The following is a 17603-nucleotide window of genomic DNA, read 5'->3' as shown; positions in this document are numbered from 1 at the left end:
ACTCTATGCCCTACACTCTATATCCTACACTCTACACCCTACACTCTATACCCTACACTCTATACCATACACTCTATACCCTACACTAAACACTCTATACCCTACACTCTACACCCTACACTCTATACCCTACACTCTATACCCTACACTCTATACCCTACACTCTACACTCTATACCCTACACTTTATACCCTACACTCTATACAATACACTCTAATCCCTACACTCTACACTCTATACCCTACACTCTATACCCTACACTCTACACTCTATACCTTACACTCTACACTCTATTCCCTACACTCTATACCCTACACTCTATACCCTACACTCTATACCCTACACTCTATACCCAACACTCTACACCCTACACTCTATACCCTACACTCTATACCATACACTCTATACCCTACACTCTACACTCTATACCCTACACTCTAAACTCTATACCCTACACTCTATACCCTACACTCTATACCCTACACTCTATACCCTACACTCTACACTCTATACCCTACACTCTATACCCTACACTCTATACCCTACACTCTATACCCTACACTCTACACTCTATACCCTACACTCTATACCCTACACTCTACACTCTATACCCTACACTCTATACCCTACACTCTATGCCCTACACTCTATACCCTACACTCTATACCCTACACTCTATACCCTACACTCTACACTCTATACCCTACACTCTATACCCTACACTCTATACCCTACACTCTACACTCTATACCCTACACTCTATACCCTACACTCTATACCCTACACTCTATACCCTACACTCTACACTCTATACCCTACACTCTATACCCTACACTCTATACCCTACACTCTATACCCTACACTCTACACTCTATACCCTACACTCTATACCCTACACTCTACACTCTATACCCTACACTCTATACCCTACACTCTAATCCCTACACTCTACACTCTATACCCTACACTCTATACCCTACACTCTATACCCTACACTCTACACTCTATACCCTACACTCTATATCCTACACTCTACACTCTATACCCTACACTCTATGCCATACAATCTATACCCTACACTCTATACCATACACTCTATACAATACACTCTATACCCTACACTCTATACATTACACTCTATACCCTACACTCTATACCCTACAATCTAAACTCTATACCCTACACTCTACACTCTATACCCTACACTCTATACCATACACTCTATACCCTACACTCTATACCCTACACTCTATACCATACACTCTACACTCTATACCCTACACTCTATACCATACACTCTGCACCATATACTCTATAGCATACACTCTATACCCTACACTCTACACTCTATACCCTACACTCTATACCCTACACTCTATACAATACACTATACACTATATACCCTACACTCTACACTTTATACCCTACACTCTATACCCTACACTCTATACCCTACACTCTATACCCTACACTCTACACTCTATACACTACACTCTATAGCCTACACTCTACAATCTATACCCTTCACTCTATACCCTACACTCTATAGCCTACAGTCTATACTCTACACTCTATACCCTACACTCTACACTCTATACCTTACACTCTACACTCTATTCCCTACACTCTATACCCTACATTCTATACCCTACACTTTATACCCTACACTCTATACCCTACACTCTACACCCTACACTCTATACCCCACACTCTATACCATACACTCTATACCCTACACTCTACACTCTATACCCTACACTCTACACCCTACACTCTATACCCTACACTCTAATCCCTACACTCTACACACTATACCCTACACTCTATACCCTACACTCTACACTCTATACCTTACACTCTACACTCTATTCCCTACACTCTATACCCTACACTCTATTCACTACACTCTATACCCTACACTCTACACTATATACCCTACACTCTATACCATACACTCTATACCCTACACTCTACACTCTATACCCTACACTCTATATCCTACACTCTATACCCTACACTCTATACCCTAAACTCTATACCCTACACTCTATACCATACACTCTATACCCTACACTCTACACTCTATACCCTACACTCTACACCCTACACTCTATACCCTACACTCTATGCCCTACACTCTATACCCTACACTCTACACCCTACATTCTATACCCTACACTCTATACCATACACTCTATAACCTACACTCTACACTCTATACCCTACACTCTACACCCTACACTCTATACCCTACACTCTATTCCCTACACTCTACACTCTATACCCTACACTCTATACCCTACACTCTACACTCTCTACCCTACACTCTCTACCCTACACTCTATACCCTACACTCTACACTCTATACCCTACACTCTACACTCTATACCCTACACTCTATACCCTACACTCTATACCCTACACTCTATACCCTACACTCTATACCCTACACTCTACACTCTATACCCTACACTCTATGCCCTACACTCTATACCCTACACTCTACACCCTACACTCTATACCCTACACTCTATACCCTACACTCTATACCCTACACTCTACACTCTATACCCTACACTCTATGCCCTACACTCTATACCCTACACTCTACACCCTACACTCTATACCCTACACTCTATACCATACACTCTATACCCTGCACTCTACACTCTATACCATACACTCTATACCCTACACTCTATACCCTACACTCTATACCCTACACTCTACACCCTACACTCTATACACTACACTCTATACCCTACACTCTATACCCTACACGCTATACCCTACACTCTACACCCTACACTCTATACCCTACACTCTATACCCTACACTCTATACCCTACACTCTACACTCTATACCCTACACTCTACATCCTACACTCTATACCCTACACTCTAATCCCAACACTCTACACTCTATACCCTACACTCTATACCCTACACTCTATACCCTACACTCTACACTCTCTACCCTACACTCTATACCCTACACTCTATAACATACACTCTATACCCTACACTCTATACCCTACACTCTATACCATACACTCTACACTCTATACCCTACACTCTATACCATACACTCTACACCATACACTCTATAGCATACACTCTATACCCTACACTCTACACTCTATACCCTACACTCTATACCCTACACTCTACACCCTGCACTCTATACCCTACACTCTATACCCTACACTCTATACCCTACACTCTATACCCTACACTCTACACTCTATACCCTACACTCTATAGCCTACACTCTACAATCTATACCCTACACTCTATACCCTACACTCTATACCCTACAGTCTATACCCTACACTCTATACCCTACACACTACACTCTATACCTTACACTCTACACTCTATTCCCTACACTCTATACCCTACACTCTATACCCTACATTCTATACCCTACACTCTACACCCTACACTCTATACCCTACACTCTATACCATACACTCTATACCCTACACTCTACACTCTATACCCTACACTCTACACCCTACACTCTATACCCTACACTCTAATCCCTACACTCTACTCTCTATACCCTACACTCTATACCCTACACTCTACACTCTATACCTTACACTCTACACTCTATTCCCTACACTCTATACCCTTCACTCTATACCCTACACTCTATACCCTACACTCTATACCCTACACTCTACAACCTACACTCTATACCCTACACTCTATACCATACACTCTATACCCTACACTCTACACTCTATACCCTACACTCTACACTCTATACCCTACACTCTATACCCTACACTCTACACTCTCTACCCTACACTCTATACCCTGCACTCTATACCCTACACTCTATACCCTACACTCTACACTCTATACCCTACACTCTACACTCTATACCCTACACTCTATACCCTACACTCTATACCCTACACTCTATACCCTACACTCTATACCCTACACTCTACACTCTATACCCTACACTCTACACTCTATACCCTACACTCTACACTCTATACCCTACACTCTATACCCTACACTCTATACCCTACACTCTATACCTACACTCTACACTCTATGCCCTACACTCTACACTCTATACTTTACACTCTACACTCTATTCCCTACACTCTATACCCTACACTCTATACCCTACACTCTATACCCTACACTCTACACCCCACACTCTATACCCTACACTCTATACCATACACTCTATACCCTACACTCTACACTCTATACCCTACACTCTACACCCTACACTCTATACACTACACTCTAATCCCTACACTCTACACTCTATACCCTACACTCTATACCCTACACTCTATACCCTACACTCTACACTCTCTACCCTACACTCTCTACCCTACACTCTATACCCTACACTCTATACCCTACACTCTATACCATACACTCTATACCCTGCACTCTACACTCTATACCATACACTCTATACCCTACACTCTATACCCTACACTCTATACCCTACACTCTACACCCTACACTCTATACACTACACTCTATACCCTACACTCTATACCCTACACGCTATACCCTACACTCTACACCCTACACTCTATACCCTACACTCTATACCCTACACTCTATACCCTACACTCTACACTCTATACCCTACACTCTACATCCTACACTCTATACCCTACACTCTAATCCCAACACTCTACACTCTATACCCTACACTCTATACCCTACACTCTATACCCTACACTCTACACTCTCTACCCTACACTCTATACCCTACACTCTATAACATACACTCTATACCCTACACTCTATACCCTACACTCTATACCATACACTCTACACTCTATACCCTACACTCTATACCATACACTCTACACCATACACTCTATAGCATACACTCTATACCCTACACTCTACACTCTATACCCTACACTCTATACCCTACACTCTACACCCTGCACTCTATACCCTACACTCTATACCCTACACTCTATACCCTACACTCTATACCCTACACTCTACACTCTATACCCTACACTCTATAGCCTACACTCTACAATCTATACCCTACACTCTATACCCTACACTCTATACCCTACAGTCTATACCCTACACTCTATACCCTACACACTACACTCTATACCTTACACTCTACACTCTATTCCCTACACTCTATACCCTACACTCTATACCCTACATTCTATACCCTACACTCTACACCCTACACTCTATACCCTACACTCTATACCATACACGCTATACCCTACACTCTACACTCTATACCCTACACTCTACACCCTACACTCTATACCCTACACTCTAATCCCTACACTCTACTCTCTATACCCTACACTCTATACCCTACACTCTACACCTTACACTCTACACTCTATTCCCTACACTCTATACCCTTCACTCTATACCCTACACTCTATACCCTACACTCTATACCCTACACTCTACAACCTACACTCTATACCCTACACTCTATACCATACACTCTATACCCTACACTCTACACTCTATACCCTACACTCTACACTCTATACCCTACACTCTATACCCTACACTCTACACTCTCTACCCTACACTCTATACCCTGCACTCTATACCCTACACTCTATACCCTACACTCTACACTCTATACCCTACACTCTCCACTCTATACCCTACACTCTATACCCTACACTCTATACCCTACACTCTATACCCTACACTCTACACTCTATACCCTACACTCTACACTCTATACCCTACACTCTACACTCTATACCCTACACTCTATACCCTACACTCTATACCCTACACTCTATACCCTACACTCTACACTCTATGCCCTACACTCTACACTCTATACTTTACACTCTACACTCTATTCCCTACACTCTATACCCTACACTCTATACCCTACACTCTATACCCTACACTCTACACCCCACACTCTATACCCTACACTCTATACCATACACTCTATACCCTACACTCTACACTCTATACCCTACACTCTACACCCTACACTCTATACACTACACTCTAATCCCTACACTCTACACTCTATACCCTACACTCTATACCCTACACTCTATACCCTACACTCTACACTCTCTACCCTACACTCTCTACCCTACACTCTATACCCTACACTCTATACCCTACACTCTACACTCTATACCCTACACTCTATACCCTACACTCTATACCTTACACTCTATACCCTACACTCTATACTCTACACTCTACACTCTATACCCTACACTCTACACTCTATACCCTACACTCTATACCCTACACTCTATACCCTACACTCTATACCCTACACTCTATACCCTACACTCTACACTCTATGCCCTACACTCTACACTCTATACCCTACACTCTACACTCTATACCCTACACTCTACACTCTATACCCTACACTCTATACCCTACACTCTATACCCTACACTCTATACCCTACACTCTACACTCTATGCCCTACACTCTACACTCTATACCTTACACTCTACACTCTATTCCCTACACTCTATACCCTACACTCTATATCCTACACTCTACCCTCTATACCCTACACTCTATACCCTACACTCTACACTCTATACCTTACACTCTACACTCTATTCCCTACACTCTATACCCTACACTCTATACCCTACACTCTATACCCTACACTCTATACTCAACACTCTATACCCTACACTCTATACCCTACACTCTACACTCTCTACCCTACACTCTCTACCCTACACTCTATACCCTACACTCTATACCCTACACTCTACACTCTATACCCTACACTCTACACTCTATACCCTACACTTTATACCCTACACTCTATACCCTACACTCTACACTCTATGCCCTACACTTTACACTCTATACCCTACACTCTATACCCTACACTCTATACCCTACACTCTACACTCTATACCCTACACTCTATACCCTACACTCTATGCCCTACACTCTATACCCTACACTCTATACCCTACACTCTATACCCTACACTCTACACTCTATACCCTACACTCTATACCCTACACTATACACTCTATACCCTACACTCTATACCCTACACTCTATACCCTACACTCTACACTCTATACCCTACACTCTATACCCTACACTCTATGCCCTACACTCTATACCCTACACTCTATACCCTACACTCTATACCCTACACTCTACACTCTATACCCTACACTCTATACCCTACACTATACACTCTATACCCTACACTCTATACCCTACACTCTGTACCCTACACTCTACACTCTATACCCTACACTCTATACCCTACACTCTATACCCTACACTCTACACTCTATACCCTACACTCTATACCCTACACTCTATACCCTACACTCTATACCCTACACTCTACACTCTATACCCTACACTCAATACCCTACACTCTATACCCTACACTCTATGCCCTACACTCTATACCCTACACTCTATACCCTACACTCTATACCCTACACTCTACACTCTATACCCTACACTCTATACCCTACACTCTACACTCTATACCTTACACTCTACACTCTATTCCCTACACTCTATACCCTACACTCTATACCCTACACTCTATACCCTACACTCTAATCCCTACACTCTACCCTCTATACCCTACACTCTATACCCTACACTCTACACTCTATACCTTACACTCTACACTCTATTCCCTACACTCTATACCCTACACTCTATACCCTACACTCTATACCCAACACTCAACACCCTACACTCTATACCCTACACTCTATACCATACACTCTATACCCTACACTCTACACTCTATACCCTACACTCTAAACTCTATACCCTACACTCTATACCCTACACTCTATACCCTACACTCTATACCCTACACTCTACACTCTATACCCTACACTCTATACCCTACACTCTATACCCTACACTCTATACCCTACACTCTATACCCTACACTCTACACTCTATACCCTACACTCTATACCCTACACTCTACGCTCTATACCCTACACTCTATACCCTACACTCTATGCCCTACACTCTATACCCTACACTCTATACCCTACACTCTATACCCTACACTCTATACCCTACACTCTATACCCTACACTCTACACTCTATACCCTACACTCTATACCCTACACTCTACACTCTATACCCTACACTCTATACCCTACACTCTAATCCCTACACTCTACACTCTATAGCCTACACTCTATACCCTACACTCTATACCCTACACTCTGCACTCTATACCCTACACTCTATATCCTACACTCTACACTCTATACCTCACACTCTATACCATACACTCTATACCCTACACTCTATACCATACACTCTATACCCTACACTCTATACCCTACACTCTACACCCTACACTCTATACCTTACACTCTATACCCTACACTCTATACCCTACAATCTAAACTCTACACCCTACACTCTACACTCTATACCCTACACTCTATAATATACACTCTATACCCTACACTCTATACCCTACACTCTATACCCTACACTCTACACTCTATACCCTACACTCTATAACATACACTCTATACCCTACACTCTATACCCTACACTCTACACTCTATACCCTACACTCTATACCATACAATCTATACCCTACACTCTATACCATACACTCTATACAATACACTCTATACCCTACACTCTACACCCTACACTCTATACATTACACTCTATACCCTACACTCTATACCCTACAATCTAACTCTATACCCTACACTCTACACTCTATACCCTACACTCTATAACATACACTCTATACCCTACACTCTATACCCTACACTCTATACCATACACTCTACACTCTATACCCTACACTCTATACCATACACTCTACACCATATACTCTATAGCATACACTCTATACCCTACACTCTACACTCTATACCCTACACTCTATACCCAACACTCTATACCCTACACTATACACTCGTTACCGTACACTCTACACTTTATACCCTACACTCTATACCCTACACTCTATACCCTACACTCTATACCCTACACTCTACACTCTATACACTACACTCTATAGCCTACACTCTACAATCTATACCCTACACTCTATACCTTACACTCTATAGCCTACAGTCTATACCCTACACTCTATACCCTACACTCTACACTCTATACCTTACACTCTACACTCTATTCCCTACACTCTATACCCTACACTCTATACCCTACACTTTATACCCTACACTCTATACCCTACACTCTACACCCTACACTCTATACCCCACACTCTATACCATACACTCTATACCCTACAGTCTACACTCTATACCCTACACTCTACACCCTACACTCTATACCCTACACTCTAATCCCTACACTCTACACTCTATACCCTACACTCTATACCCTACACTCTACACTCTATACCTTACACTCTACACTCTATTCCCTACACTCTATACCCTACACTCTATACCCTACACTCTACACTATATACCCTACACTCTATACCATACACTCTATACCCTACACTCTACACTCTATACCCTACACTCTATACCCTACACTCTTTGCCCTACAACCTATACCCTACACTCTATACCCTACACTCTATACCCTACACTCTATACCATACACTCTATACCCTACACTCTACACTCTATACCCTACTGTTGTGAATTCTGTGGCTGAATTCACTCCTGTGGTCACAAGTGGTACTGCAGCTTCTGAGCTTCCTCCCTCAGGTGTTCTGGTGAGCTTGTTAACTGCTTCATTACTTAACTCCGCCTGATGCTGCTATCCTTGCTCCTTGTCAATGTTTCAGTGTTGGATCTGAGCTTCTCCTGATTGTTCCTGTGACCTGCTGCTCTGTATAGCTAAGTGCTTTTTGTTTTTTTTGTTGCTTTTTTTCTGTCCAGCTTGTCTTTTGTTTTGCTGGAAGCTCTGAGACGCAAAGGGTGTACCGCCGTGCCGTTAGTTCGGCACGGTGGGTTTTTTTGCCCCCTTTGCGTGGTTTTGCTTTAGGGTTTTTTGTAGACTGCAAAGTTCGCTTTACTGTCCTCGCTCTGTCCTAGAATATCGGGCCCCACTTTGCTGAATCTATTTCATCCCTACGTTTTGTCTTTTCATCTTACTCACAGTCATTATATGTGGGGGGCTGCCTTTTCCTTTGGGGAATTTCTCTGGGGCAAGTCAGGCCTATTTTTCTATCTTCAGGCTAGCTAGTTTCTTAGGCTGTGCCGAGTTGCCTAGGTAGTTGTTAGGCGCTATCCACAGCCGCTTTTAGTTGTGTTTAGGATAGGATCAGGTGTGCAGTCTACAGAGTTTCCACGTCTCAGAGCTCGTTCTTGTATTTTTGGGTATTTGTCAGATCACTGTGTGCGCTCTGATCGCTAAGCACACTGTGTTTCTGGATTGCCTTCATAACACCTGTCATTAGCAAACATAACACCCTACACTCTACACCCTACACTCTATACCCTACACTCTATGCCCTACACTCTATACCCTACACTCTACACCCTACACTCTATACCCTACACTCTATACCATACACTCTATACCCTACACTCTACACTCTATACCCTACACTCTACACCCTGCACTCTATACCCTACACTCTAATCCCTACACTCTACACTCTATACCCTACACTCTATACCCTACACTCTACACTCTCTACCCTACACTCTCTACCCTACACTCTACACTCTATACCCTACACTCTATACCCTACACTCTATACCCTACACTCTATACCCTACACTCTACACTCTATACCCTACACTCTATGCCCTACACTCTATACCCTACACTCTACACCCTACACTCTATACCCTACACTCTATACCATACACTCTATACCCTGCACTCTACACTCTATACCCTACACTCTACACCCTACACTCTATACCCTACACTCTAATCCCTACACTCTACACTCTATACCCTACACTCTACACTCTATACCCTACACTCTATACCCTACACTCTACACTCTATACCCTACACTCTACACTCTATACCCTGCACTCTATACCCTACACTCTATACCCTACACTCTATACCCTACACTCTACACTCTATACCCTACACTCTATACCCTACACTCTTTGCCCTACACTCTTTGCCCTACACTCTATACCCTACACTCTATACCCTACACTCTATACCCCACACTCTATACCATACACTCTATACCCTACACTCTACACTCTATACCCTACACTCTATACCCTACACTCTATGCCCTACACTCTATATCCTACACTCTACACCCTACACTCTATACCCTACACTCTATACCATACACTCTATACCCTACACTAAACACTCTATACCCTACACTCTACACCCTACACTCTATACCCTACACTCTATACCCTACACTCTATACCCTACACTCTACACTCTATACCCTACACTTTATACCCTACACTCTATACCCTACACTCTAATCCCTACACTCTACACTCTATACCCTACACTCTATACCCTACACTCTACACTCTATACCTTACACTCTACACTCTATTCCCTACACTCTATACCCTACACTCTATACCCTACACTCTATACCCTACACTCTATACCCAACACTCTACACCCTACACTCTATACCCTACACTCTATACCATACACTCTATACCCTACACTCTACACTCTATACCCTACACTCTAAACTCTATACCCTACACTCTATACCCTACACTCTATACCCTACACTCTATACCCTACACTCTACACTCTATACCCTACACTCTATACCCTACACTCTATACCCTACACTCTATACCCTACACTCTACACTCTATACCCTACACTCTATACCCTACACTCTACACTCTATACCCTACACTCTATACCCTACACTCTATGCCCTACACTCTATACCCTACACTCTATACCCTACACTCTATACCCTACACTCTACACTCTATACCCTACACTCTATACCCTACACTCTATACCCTACACTCTACACTCTATACCCTACACTCTATACCCTACACTCTATACCCTACACTCTATACCCTACACTCTACACTCTATACCCTACACTCTATACCCTACACTCTATACCCTACACTCTATACCCTACACTCTATACCCTACACTCTACACTCTATACCCTACACTCTATACCCTACACTCTACACTCTATACCCTACACTCTATACCCTACACTCTAATCCCTACACTCTACACTCTATACCCTACACTCTATACCCTACACTCTATACCCTACACTCTACACTCTATACCCTACACTCTATATCCTACACTCTACACTCTATACCCTACACTCTATGCCATACAATCTATACCCTACACTCTATACCATACACTCTATACAATACACTCTATACCCTACACTCTATACCCTACACTCTACACCCTACACTCTATACATTACACTCTATACCCTACACTCTATACCCTACAATCTAAACTCTATACCCTACACTCTACACTCTATACCCTACACTCTATACCATACACTCTATACCCTACACTCTATACCCTACACTCTATACCATACACTCTACACTCTATACCCTACACTCTATACCATACACTCTGCACCATATACTCTATAGCATACACTCTATACCCTACACTCTACACTCTATACCCTACACTCTATACCCTACACTCTATACAATACACTATACACTATATACCCTACACTCTACACTTTATACCCTACACTCTATACCCTACACTCTATACCCTACACTCTATACCCTACACTCTACACTCTATACACTACACTCTATAGCCTACACTCTACAATCTATACCCTTCACTCTATACCCTACACTCTATAGCCTACAGTCTATACTCTACACTCTATACCCTACACTCTACACTCTATACCTTACACTCTACACTCTATTCCCTACACTCTATACCCTACATTCTATACCCTACACTTTATACCCTACACTCTATACCCTACACTCTACACCCTACACTCTATACCCCACACTCTATACCATACACTCTATACCCTACACTCTACACTCTATACCCTACACTCTACACCCTACACTCTATACCCTACACTCTAATCCCTACACTCTACACTCTATACCCTACACTCTATACCCTACACTCTACACTCTATACCTTACACTCTACACTCTATTCCCTACACTCTATACCCTACACTCTATTCCCTACACTCTATACCCTACACTCTACACTATATACCCTACACTCTATACCATACACTCTATACCCTACACTCTACACTCTATACCCTACACTCTATATCCTACACTCTATACCCTACACTCTATACCCTAAACTCTATACCCTACACTCTATACCATACACTCTATACCCTACACTCTACACTCTATACCCTACACTCTACACCCTACACTCTATACCCTACACTCTATGCCCTACACTCTATACCCTACACTCTACACCCTACATTCTATACCCTACACTCTATACCATACACTCTATAACCTACACTCTACACTCTATACCCTACACTCTACACCCTACACTCTATACCCTACACTCTATTCCCTACACTCTACACTCTATACCCTACACTCTATACCCTACACTCTACACTCTCTACCCTACACTCTCTACCCTACACTCTATACCCTACACTCTACACTCTATACCCTACACTCTACACTCTATACCCTACACTCTATACCCTACACTCTATACCCTACACTCTATACCCTACACTCTATACCCTACACTCTACACTCTATACCCTACACTCTATGCCCTACACTCTATACCCTACACTCTACACCCTACACTCTATACCCTACACTCTATACCCTACACTCTATACCCTACACTCTACACTCTATACCCTACACTCTATGCCCTACACTCTATACCCTACACTCTACACCCTACACTCTATACCCTACACTCTATACCATACACTCTATACCCTGCACTCTACACTCTATACCATACACTCTATACCCTACACTCTATACCCTACACTCTATACCCTACACTCTACACCCTACACTCTATACACTACACTCTATACCCTACACTCTATACCCTACACGCTATACCCTACACTCTACACCCTACACTCTATACCCTACACTCTATACCCTACACTCTATACCCTACACTCTACACTCTATACCCTACACTCTACATCCTACACTCTATACCCTACACTCTAATCCCAACACTCTACACTCTATACCCTACACTCTATACCCTACACTCTATACCCTACACTCTACACTCTCTACCCTACACTCTATACCCTACACTCTATAACATACACTCTATACCCTACACTCTATACCCTACACTCTATACCATACACTCTACACTCTATACCCTACACTCTATACCATACACTCTACACCATACACTCTATAGCATACACTCTATACCCTACACTCTACACTCTATACCCTACACTCTATACCCTACACTCTACACCCTGCACTCTATACCCTACACTCTATACCCTACACTCTATACCCTACACTCTATACCCTACACTCTACACTCTATACCCTACACTCTATAGCCTACACTCTACAATCTATACCCTACACTCTATACCCTACACTCTATACCCTACAGTCTATACCCTACACTCTATACCCTACACACTACACTCTATACCTTACACTCTACACTCTATTCCCTACACTCTATACCCTACACTCTATACCCTACATTCTATACCCTACACTCTACACCCTACACTCTATACCCTACACTCTATACCATACACTCTATACCCTACACTCTACACTCTATACCCTACACTCTACACCCTACACTCTATACCCTACACTCTAATCCCTACACTCTACTCTCTATACCCTACACTCTATACCCTACACTCTACACTCTATACCTTACACTCTACACTCTATTCCCTACACTCTATACCCTTCACTCTATACCCTACACTCTATACCCTACACTCTATACCCTACACTCTACAACCTACACTCTATACCCTACACTCTATACCATACACTCTATACCCTACACTCTACACTCTATACCCTACACTCTACACTCTATACCCTACACTCTATACCCTACACTCTACACTCTCTACCCTACACTCTATACCCTGCACTCTATACCCTACACTCTATACCCTACACTCTACACTCTATACCCTACACTCTACACTCTATACCCTACACTCTATACCCTACACTCTATACCCTACACTCTATACCCTACACTCTATACCCTACACTCTACACTCTATACCCTACACTCTACACTCTATACCCTACACTCTACACTCTATATCCTACACTCTATACCCTACACTCTATACCCTACACTCTATACCTACACTCTACACTCTATGCCCTACACTCTACACTCTATACTTTACACTCTACACTCTATTCCCTACACTCTATACCCTACACTCTATACCCTACACTCTATACCCTACACTCTACACCCCACACTCTATACCCTACACTCTATACCATACACTCTATACCCTACACTCTACACTCTATACCCTACACTCTACACCCTACACTCTATACACTACACTCTAATCCCTACACTCTACACTCTATACCCTACACTCTATACCCTACACTCTATACCCTACACTCTACACTCTCTACCCTACACTCTCTACCCTACACTCTATACCCTACACTCTATACCCTACACTCTATACCATACACTCTATACCCTGCACTCTACACTCTATACCATACACTCTATACCCTACACTCTATACCCTACACTCTATACCCTACACTCTACACCCTACACTCTATACACTACACTCTATACCCTACACTCTATACCCTACACGCTATACCCTACACTCTACACCCTACACTCTATACCCTACACTCTATACCCTACACTCTATACCCTACACTCTACACTCTATACCCTACACTCTACATCCTACACTCTATACCCTACACTCTAATCCCAACACTCTACACTCTATACCCTACACTCTATACCCTACACTCTATACCCTACACTCTGCACTCTCTACCCTACACTCTATACCCTACACTCTATAACATACACTCTATACCCTACACTCTATACCCTACACTCTATACCATACACTCTACACTCTATACCCTACACTCTATACCATACACTCTACACCATACACTCTATAGCATACACTCTATACCCTACACTCTACACTCTATACCCTACACTCTATACCCTACACTCTACACCCTGCACTCTATACCCTACACTCTATACCCTACACTCTATACCCTACACTCTATACCCTACACTCTACACTCTATACCCTACACTCTATAGCCTACACTCTACAATCTATACCCTACACTCTATACCCTACACTCTATACCCTACAGTCTATACCCTACACTCTATACCCTACACACTACACTCTATACCTTACACTCTACACTCTATTCCCTACACTCTATACCCTACACTCTATACCCTACATTCTATACCCTACATTCTACACCCTACACTCTATACCCTACACTCTATACCATACACTCTATACCCTACACTCTACACTCTATACCCTACACTCTACACCCTACACTCTATACCCTACACTCTAATCCCTACACTCTACTCTCTATACCCTACACTCTATACCCTACACTCTACACTCTATACCTTACACTCTACACTCTATTCCCTACACTCTATACCCTTCACTCTATACCCTACACTCTATACCCTACACTCTATACCCTACACTCTACAACCTACACTCTATACCCTACACTCTATACCATACACTCTATACCCTACACTCTACACTCTATACCCTACACTCTACACTCTATACCCTACACTCTATACCCTACACTCTACACTCTCTACCCTACACTCTATACCCTGCACTCTATACCCTACACTCTATACCCTACACTCTACACTCTATACCCTACACTCTACACTCTATACCCTACACTCTATACCCTACACTCTATACCCTACACTCTATACCCTACACTCTACACTCTATACCCTACACTCTACACTCTATACCCTACACTCTACACTCTATACCCTACACTCTATACCCTACACTCTATACCCTACACTCTATACCCTACACTCTACACTCTATGCCCTACACTCTACACTCTATACTTTACACTCTACACTCTATTCCCTACACTCTATACCCTACACTCTATACCCTACACTCTATACCCTACACTCTACACCCCACACTCTATACCCTACACTCTATACCATACACTCTATACCCTACACTCTACACTCTATACCCTACACTCTACACCCTACACTCTATACACTACACTCTAATCCCTACACTCTACACTCTATACCCTACACTCTATACCCTACACTCTATACCCTACACTCTACACTCTCTACCCTACACTCTCTACCCTACACTCTATACCCTACACTCTATACCCTACACTCTACACTCTATACCCTACACTCTATACCCTACACTCTATACCCTACACTCTACACTCTATGCCCTACACTCTACACTCTATACCCTACACTCTACACTCTATACCCTACACTCTACACTCTATACCCTACACTCTATACCCTACACTCTATACCCTACACTCTATACCCTACACTCTACACTCTATGCCCTACACTCTACACTCTA

This window comes from Ranitomeya imitator, chromosome 6 (genome assembly GCF_032444005.1).
Source record: "Ranitomeya imitator isolate aRanImi1 chromosome 6, aRanImi1.pri, whole genome shotgun sequence".
NCBI classification, from domain to species: domain Eukaryota; kingdom Metazoa; phylum Chordata; class Amphibia; order Anura; family Dendrobatidae; genus Ranitomeya; species Ranitomeya imitator.
The sequence above is the reverse complement of the archived record's forward strand: the minus strand, read 5'-3'. Positions refer to the sequence as shown.